This window comes from Pseudorasbora parva, chromosome 9, assembly GCF_024679245.1.
Source record: "Pseudorasbora parva isolate DD20220531a chromosome 9, ASM2467924v1, whole genome shotgun sequence".
NCBI lineage: Eukaryota > Metazoa > Chordata > Actinopteri > Cypriniformes > Gobionidae > Pseudorasbora > Pseudorasbora parva.
In genome coordinates this window covers 26769874-26777706 of record NC_090180.1, presented here as the reverse complement: position 1 = coordinate 26777706, position 7833 = coordinate 26769874, and the positions used below count along the sequence as shown (strand labels likewise).

Genomic DNA, 7833 nt, shown 5'->3' with positions numbered 1-7833 from the left:
ACATAACACGTTACCAGTGTCGTCCACGGGCCTTTCTCCGTTTGAATGTAGTGTAGGGTACCAGCCACCAATATTTCCTAGTCTGGAATCCGAAGTCGCGGTCCCTTCCGCTCACGCCTTCGTCCAGAGGTCTCGCCACAGATGGAGCAGAGCCCGTGAGACTCTTCTCCAGGTAGGGGTGCGCACCACGGCCCAAGCCGATCGCCATCGGTCTAAGCCTCCCGTTTACGTCGTTGGTCAAAAGGTGTGGCTTTCATCCAAGAATATTCCTCTGCGCTCCGTATGTAATAAATTGGCTCCCAAATGTATTGGTCCGTTTCCTGTTACCAAGATCATTAGTCCGGTAGCAGTCCGCCTCAAACTACCTCCAGCGTACGGGAGGATTCATCCTGTGTTCCATGTATCCAAATTAAAGCCTGTTTTTCATTCTCCTATTAACCCGCCTGCCCCGGTTCCCCCACCGCTGCGACTCATAGATGGGGAACCCACTTATTCGGTCAACCGTATTCTGGACTCGAGACGGAGGGGACGCGGATTTCAGTACTTGGTGGACTGGGAGGGTTACGGTCCGGAGGAGAGGAGTTGGGTTCCTGCTAGGGACATACTGGATCACTCCCTCATCGATGATTACAATCAACAGGTAGGTCCTCCTGGGAGCGTCAGGAGACGCTCCTAGGGGGAGGGGTACTGTCACGGTTCATGGGTTCAGTGACTCATTCTCTCAATGTGTTTGTGTGGTGCTGTTAGAGGCGTGGCTACTGATTGCTCCTCTCATCATCATCTCCAGCTGCACCTGATTATCTCCCCTATTTATTCACCTCACTCACCCACTATCTTTGTCAGATCGTTACAGGCTTCCTGTGTGTGTGAGGTGTACGTTCCTGTTCCCTGGCGTTCTTGGTCGGGTTGTCTTTCCTGGAGGATCTTCGGCGTTGGATTGCCCATTGTGTCCCTGTGATCACAGTCCTGCATGCCTGCATCTCCTGCCTGGGATCTTGTCTGTCCTACAGCTTGTGACTTCCTGCTTTTCCTCCTTTTTGTGAGACTTGGTTCATTAAAACCTATAACTCGCTTTTGGATATTGTGTATTTTTCCAGCAGAGCTAACCTGACACGCTGCTTGCATGTAAGGCTATAGTGTGTAACCACGTCCGCTGCGCATTACTTCTCCGAGAAAGCTACCAGATCTGATCGCAGCCACTATAGTCAATGCTTGTGCTTGTACCAACCCCTGCCATGGCACAAAGATGGAACAAAACACTAGTTTATTAATAAACAATTAAAATATACTGCTGTATACACTCCGCTGCTGGAATGGACTGCCAAGCCACATCTGTGTGCAAGGTGAAAGCTGTAATCTGTTAACATGGGTACGGAAATAATATGCACCGCATACGCACTGCAAACAGAGTATGTGTGAAACCGGCGCATGTGTGAAAGTCCAACCAACTGAGAAAAGGCGCAAGTCCAACCAACTGAGAAAAGGCACAAGTCCAACCAACTGAGAAAAAGCGCAAGTCCAACCAACTGAGAAAAGGCGCAAGTCCAACCAACTGAGAAAGTTAGTCGCACCAGAGCGACCAGTGGGAAGAATGAGTCTATAGCCCTGCTAATCATTATAAGATTGTGATCTTCAACACTTACGATGTGAACTCTGTCATTCATTGATATGGGCAGTAACTAAACGTGCTGCTCACGCTTTGCTGATACTTGTGAAACTTTGAAAAATGTGTGAAACGGTTTAAACCAAAGACTATGGAAAATTGACTTTAATTAACCGTTGATAGTACGATCGTCACACTGCAACATGCAAATCTGCATTCGCAAATTTGATGATTGAAATATTTTGATGCGCCTCCGCCTTCCACAGATTTAGACCACTTACCATAGTGATTGCTATTAGGATATGAGGAGACTTTCAACCAGCATAACAAAAACGGGTGCTATTGCACTTTTAACATGTTCAAACTAATACCCTTATGTATTGTTTCCCTTTTTTAGCATCATCCCACACTGATTTCAGTGAAGGTAGGTACTGAAACTTTTGTTTAAATTTTTCTATTCATATTTGCATAGTGATATGCACTTTTTTGTTCTTTTTTTTTTTTTTTTTTTTTCTAGCTTGGTTAAGCAAAATTCTTGCTAACCAAGAAATGATCAAAGAACAGATGGGCACATTAGTTAAACTGGTCTACGACCTCAAAAAATTATCAACTGCAGACGACAGCCCAACATTAGATTCAAGCTGTTTTCCACTTTCAAGTTTCCAACAACTGCAAGTTATTGAGGGGCAGCTGCAGCAAGAGGACTACAAGACAGCTGTGGTAAGATTTCATGTTTATTTAGAAAACATCAATTTATCCATGTCAGTGTTTTCATCTTTTGCTCATTGTGAATGGTACCAGAAGTTAAAATCAGGGGCGTTCTGGTGAAATACCATCTGTACTTGTGAATGGGAGGTTAAATACATAGGCATACGTATTACGCAGCACCTGAAAATAGTCCCCAGCATACTCGCTGTGTAAGCAGGTTTTTACGTTGTATTCCTAAACTGTACGTTTTTAGCTCATCTAAAAAAAATAATTCTGCAAGTACTCACTCATGTTGTTTTCGCGCATCTCGCAATCTTCTGAACGTCCATGTTTACTACAGTATACATGGTAAATCAAGCAAGTCATGGTAAATCTGGTCATCAGAAACAGCCAATAATGTGCCTCTTCAGAAGACTTGGATTTGGACTAGACACTCGATTAGTTATTTTTACAATGCTTTATGACATTTATTGGATCTTTTTGATCCAAAGTTTGAGAGGAATGGACAGTCCGTTTGGCCGTCTTGATGCCGTAAGTGTCATTTATAATGCCCGCGGCACTGGGAATGGACTTAAATGGAGGGACAGGAATAGCAGGTTTTATAACAAACATCTTCATTTGTGTTTAGAAGCTAAATGAAACAACATAGGCTATGCGCACGGATTCTGTGCTATTTGGTGTTGATTCGACCAGTCAGCGTACTGCTGTCACAGCATAACATGATATCTAAGCACGCAGAATATGTTTTTTTGTTTTTTAATCGCGACTTTGACTGATTACATAATCGTAGCATCCATAATCGTAATCGCGATTAGAAATTTGATTAATTGTGCAGCCCTACTGCGCACCTGGGAACACTGCCCACATGGTCAGTCGAATGATTGTCTGCTGTAAAAATGTCAAAAAGGATGTAAACGGTTAATTTTGAAACGATCTCTTCTTGAAAACTTCGGATTCAGGATTCGAAAAACAGGATTCGGATTCAGACCGCAATTAAATTAGCACACGACCTTGGTGTTTGTCAAAAAACAGTAGATATTTCGACCAGGGATTTTTACGCGGGTGGTGGGAGAAAAACTGACATTCTGGATTCGGACGGCAATAAAATCACTGACTAGCCCCTGTAAATGATGAATATACCTTACGACCCCACGAGACACAATTACCATCCAAATAGGGCTTTAGTCTTAGTCTTGTGCTAAATGTCCTTGTTAGTTTTAGTCATATTTAGTCATTCACATATCTTTTTTAGTTAGTCAAGTTTTAGTCGATTAAAAGTCTTGTCATTTTAGTCTAGTTTTAGTCAAAACATTTTAGTTTTTTTTTTTTAAATAAGTTATTTCTGAGATTATTTCTAATACAATTTTAGTCAAATAGTGTTTAAAAAACCTCAAATATTGGTTAAATGTGCTTAACAGATAAAATACACTTGATAAATTATTTTTGTTAAATGCAACTTTAAATTTATCGTTTTCAATCAGTATCAATTCATATTTATAGTCTACTGTACATATAAGGAAAAATACTTTTCTATTTTAAACTTTTCTTGGGTTAACTTATATTTGCTCATTCATTAATATTCACTTATATGTTCTTGTATAAGTATTAGGGCTGTCAAAATTGCTCAAAAATGACGTTTGAATATTCCCTCTAAAACAAACATGAATATTCAAACTATTCAAACATCTGGGCGCGCATTTTGTCAATGACGCGCATTACGTCAATAACAGGACAAATTAATACAAAGAGACATAAACTATTTGTATAGTTTGTCTATTTAAGTTTATACATATTTGACAATGTATTACTTACACAAAAACAAGTAGATTGTTATTATAAATTATTTTTATTATATATAATTATTATATATTATTATATATAAATTAACTAATGGCCAAGACCGCAGAGCGCAGACCTCTCTCTCTCGCCCTCACTGCGGAGAACGGTTTGAATGAACAAACTTGGAGTGCTGATCAAGAGTTTTGTGCAAGCAATTTAAGGTCGCGAGACTCACGACTCTTGTCCCAAATATAGCAGGCTTCATTCAGTGATTGAAACAAATATTATTTATATTAATTTAAGTTTTACAGCATATTGAGCGCTCCGAGCGAGCTGTGCTGTGGTAAACATTGAACTTTTCTTAGACACGAAACGGTGAATAATCACACCAGTGAAAGCAGTGCATTTATCCTTTATTCAGGCAATATCTCTTCAGTCAGTACAGTAGCCTACACTTTAGTAATGTTTTTGTTTAACGTTAAATAAAATGAGGCATGGTATGCTAACTGTATCTTACATCGCTTGCATATAACTTTATCTCATGGCTCAACAATTTTACCTCCTACCGACGGAGTTAAAATCTCTTTCTCTGCTGCGGTCGAGTTGGGCTCTGCACTTTCTGCCATCTTCCCTGCAAGTGTCCACTTTCAGCAGTGACAGTGCGACTCCTGCTGTGACCTGTCCCTGAACCCCAATGCGCTCACTCTCAAAACAGACAGCCACGCCTGTACTACCTCGGCGGGGGATTTTTTTTCCGTTTTTTTGTTTTGTGCGCCGAGACGGACTCAAAATGGCCCTGTCTGACTTCTGAGGGGGAGAGGGGAGGTGAGGTGAGCAGTGACACCCCCTGCGCAGAAAGTCGTGAGGCCCATTCAGGGGCACTCTGAGTGGGCACAGAATCCAGTTTCCACCGTGGTGGAAGTCTGAAAGAGCAGCTCCAGGGTGTTCAAGGCAGTCACCCAAGCCCCGCAGAGGCTTCACTGGTCGGTCCAGACAAGATTAATGGATGGGTCACCTGCCTGGATGGAGGGTTGGAAGTCATCCAGGGTGTTCAAGGCAGTCACCCAAGCCCAGCAGAGGCTTCACTGGTCGGTCAGACAAGGTGGATGGATGGGTCACCTGCCTGGATGGATGGCAGTCATCCAGGGTGTTCAAGGCAGTCGCCCAAGCCCAGCAGAGGCTTCACTGGTCGGTCAGACAAGGTGGATGGATGGGTCACCTACCTGGATGGATGGATGGAAGTCATCCAGGGTGTTCAAGGCAGTCGCCCAAGCCCAATAGAGGCTTCACTGGTTGGTCAGACAAGGTGGATGGATGGGTCACCTGCCTGGATGGATGGAAGTCATCCAGGGTGTTCAAGGCAGTCGCCTAAGCCCAGCAGAGGCTTCACTGGTCGGTCAGACAAGGTGGATGGATGGGTTACCTACTGGATGGATGGATGGAAGTCATCCAGGGTGTTCAAGGCAGTCGCCCAAGCCCAGCAGAGGCTTCACTGGTCGGTCAGACAAGGTGGATGGATGGGTTACCTGCCTGGATGGATGGATGGAAGTCATCCAGGGTGTTCAAGGCAGTCGCCCAAGCCCAGCAGAGGCTTCACTGGTCGGTCAGACAAGGTGGATGGATGGGTCACCTGCCTGGATGGATGGAAGTCATCCAGGGTGTTCAAGGCAGTCGCCCAAGCCCAGCAGAGTCTTCACTGGTTGGTCCAGACAAGGTGGAAGGATGGCAGCAACAGCAGCGCAAACTCGTTCGGAATATTTTGAAGGCATAAGAGCTGAATATTCTATCTTGTGATGAAAGAGACGATTATAGACGAAAATGAAGAGATATTTTATCTTCGTTTTTATTTTATGCAAAACATTTTAGTATTGTCTTTATTCATCAACAATAATGCATGTTAATTTAGTCTTATTCAGCGTTTTTGGACATTGGTGCAGTCTCGTCAATCTCTCGTCTTAGTCATGGAAAAAAATGTCGTTGACGAACATATTTTGTCTCGTCTCGTCTGACGAAATTAACACTAGCGGACGCACTCATTCAGCACACAGAGAGCGGAGATTGCGCTGCTCGTAATTCTTTAGCTCCGCCCACGTCACGCCTCCAGCCGCTCGGTTTTATTCGGAAAGACTTGGTACAGCGTATCTTTCTTTTATAAATATAATAAATCTAAAGACTTTTTGGAGATCTGAAGGATGCAATACTACTCTATAGGTACTCAAGTTTGATATGAGGTTAACTGAAACGGAGTGTTTCACTCCCCCTTTAAAGGCTAAATAATTCCCAACTAACGTAATTATTTTTAGAGGAAAAATACAAATAAGTTGTTTTATGTTCCACTCTGATTTGACAGTTGTTTCTGTTTCTTTTTGTGTGTGTGTGTGTGCATGAATTCATTTTTACAGATAAACACCTTAGCCTTGAGGGGAGGCACAACCGTAAAAGAAAGCGTTTGGCGGATCCTAAGTTTTCTTCTTACAAATGACATGGCCCGTCAAATGAATTGGAGGGGGATTAATGGAAAGGCAGCATTCAGAGACGCCTCTTTAAAAACTGTAATCAATGGTAAGGCTTTCTGAAAATAACTATTGTACTGCAACCATTATTTATTCATGTTTGTTCTAAAAATGTAAGGTTTATAATAAGTAACAATGGCCCCACTTTATATTAGGTGGCCTTAAATACCATGTACTTACATTAAAAAATAAGTACAATGTTCTTATTGTGTTCATGTTGTATTGCAAAAAACACTTTTGCTGATATTGAGGTGGGATATGGGTAAAGTTAGGGACAGGTGTGGTGGTATGGGTCAGGTTAAGGGTAGGGTTATGGGTAAGGGAAGTGTCAAAAGTGTAATTACAAATGTAACTACAGAAATTAATTACAGATGTAATTACATGCAGTTATTTTAAAAAATGTAAGTACAACGTAAAAACATGTACACTAAGTGCATTATACCAAATGCTTAATTACAATGTTAGTACATAGTAGTTAAGGCCACCTAAATACTATAATAATTCAATAATACTTACTGTTGGTCATATGTGTCTCATTGTAGCCGCCGTGAGAAGAAACCGCCTGACTGCTACTGCCACTGACCAGGAAATTGAACAATGGGTTAAAAGATGGTAGCCACAGATGGTAAAAGATGGTAGCTTGCCACAGACAGGGATGGAGGCCGTCGGGCAAGGGAAAAAAATGAGATTATCTCTTACTGCTTCTGACAGACTCTTGCCTGTGACTTTGTCCCTATATAGACCTTAGTCTAATGTTTTTTTTCCGACTGTCCCTGTTCCCTTTGACCCCTGCCTGTTCAACGACTCCCCATTTGCCCAGTTAGTTAGCAATCAAACTGGATCACTTCAAGTTCAACAATGATTTCAATGTAGTGACAATAGTTAAATGTGTGTGTGTGTGTGCGTGCAGAATTCAGTATGTATCTTTTTTCCCCTTAATTTTGTTTTTATATTTATAAATATGTATATGTTTCTATGGAATTCAGTATGTATCTTTTTTCCCCTTAATTTTGTTTTTATATTTATAAATATTTATATGCATCTATGGAATTCAGTATGTATCTTAAAAGTATTTATCTTTGTTTTCCATTAATTTTGTTTTTATATTTATAAATATGTATATGTATCTATGTATCTATCATGCGGTATGTGGGCCAGAAGAATGTGGAACGTGTGGGCCAAAACTGGGCCAGATGTCATTTGCTATCTGGGCAGAGTTGCCTGTCATCC

The 7833-nt window shown here is 41.7% G+C and overlaps 1 long non-coding RNA gene across 1 annotated transcript; it reads left to right on the top strand.

Annotated features, from left to right (window-relative positions):
• The first annotated feature begins 2163 nt into the window (after positions 1-2163).
• On the top strand, positions 2164-7596 carry LOC137089630 (uncharacterized). The gene is made up of 3 exons (XR_010907741.1): positions 2164-2323; positions 6493-6652; positions 7146-7596. It is a non-coding gene; the product is annotated as an uncharacterized lncRNA (long non-coding RNA).
• The last annotated feature ends 237 nt before the right edge of the window (positions 7597-7833 follow it).